This window comes from Cupressus sempervirens, chromosome 7 (assembly GCF_028749045.1).
Source record: "Cupressus sempervirens isolate cs-2001-9-10 chromosome 7, ASM2874904v1, whole genome shotgun sequence".
In the NCBI taxonomy this organism is placed as follows: domain Eukaryota; kingdom Viridiplantae; phylum Streptophyta; class Pinopsida; order Cupressales; family Cupressaceae; genus Cupressus; species Cupressus sempervirens.
The window spans coordinates 335,422,542-335,424,254 of NC_143124.1; positions in this window are offsets into that span (position 1 = coordinate 335,422,542).

The window sequence follows — 1,713 nt, forward strand, 5'->3', positions numbered from 1 at the left end:
ATGTACCACTTCCTGCCATTGCTTGTTTAGCTTAGAATATTGTGTCTGTACATGCATGGATTTTATGCAAGTTTCAGGTACTAAGTATCGATTTCCTTGAATTGTCAAGATGAGCATACCCTATCACATCATCTCAATGGTAATAGAGGGGAGATAAATCTTAAGTCCAAATCCTAAACCCTTTATCCATTTGTCCTAATAGATAATTAGGACAAGTATCTGAGTCAAGCACCCTCCGAATGCATCGAATGATGTTAATTCATGATTATAACCCACTAGTTTGATTTTGTATGTGTTCTTTTGTGATGGGTTTTCATACGTTGTTAATGAGTCATTAATGATTTTCTATTAATTAAGTTTAATTAAAAAGGTTAAATTAATGATTTAATTTAATGAAAGATTAATATGATATCTTTAATATTTAATTAATTGAGAAATTAATTAAATAAAAAGAATTAAATTTGGAGCTAAAATTCTGAGTTTAAATTTTAGAACGTGATAATATTTATTCAATTTAATAATAATATATTTAGAGTTCATTTTTTTAAATAAATGCTAAACATTATTGTTATTTAAGTTAATAGATATTTTATCAATTAAGTTTCTAAAATAAATTAAAAATTGGAAAAGATATTTAATTATTAAAAGATTGTAGGTCACATGATGCATGCATGAGTTGAAAATAAAAGAAATTAATTAAAAAGATAAAATAAGTGAAAATAATAATGTATTTTAATTTCATAAAGTGCACATGAGATTAAAAGTAATAAATTAATTTAAAAAATAGAAATCAAGTGGAAAATTAAATAAAGTTATTTAATAATTCAGTAAACGTGCATGAAAAGATAAAGCAAAGATTTATAAAAGTAAATTTTGAGTTTGAGTCTTGTGAGCAAGGAGTCCTCTTGGGTGAACGCACAATTAGTGCCTTGATTTGATCGGAAAACTCCTTATCACAACTTTCGGGTTCATTTTTGAGGGACCACAAATTTTGGAGACAAATTTTGGGAGACGAATTTTGGATATGAATTTTGGAAGCGAATTTTAGAAGGAGAGTTCTAGGAAACTTTTCAGAGAAAGGTTCTTGAAGAGGAGCGAATTCTCTCATAGTTTTCAAGTGGAAGCATGTTAGCATCAGGCTCAAGTAGGGTCTTGTGTTTTGATCACTAGTTAATTACGCAATTAGCCTTTCCTATCTTATTCATGCCTGTGGAATTATAAAATTTGAATTCTTTGTGATGAACCATTAAACATTTCCATATTGTAAATTATTAAATGCTTGTCAATATATTCTGCATACATAGGGATTAGAAAAGAAATTAGAAAACCCTCATTTTCTAGAATAAAGAAAATAAGATTCAATTTGAGAAGGGTTTGATATAAATAATAATAATAATAATTCTAGATTCAATAATTCAGATGGTTAATAATATTCCCTCTATTAGAATAATGTGGAAATATATATATATATATATATATATAAAGAGAGTTATTTAATTAATTTTATATAATTATAAATTTTATAACATTAAATAAATAAATTATTTTTTAAAAAGAAATTATTGACATATTATAACATATAACTAAGTTCTATTAAAAAATAAAAATAAAATATTTTTTAAAAATATATATATGAAATTGGGGAGGGGTAGCTTAACCACCCTCTACCTATGTATTAATGTCAGCAGTAGGCAACTGTTGTACACAATCATA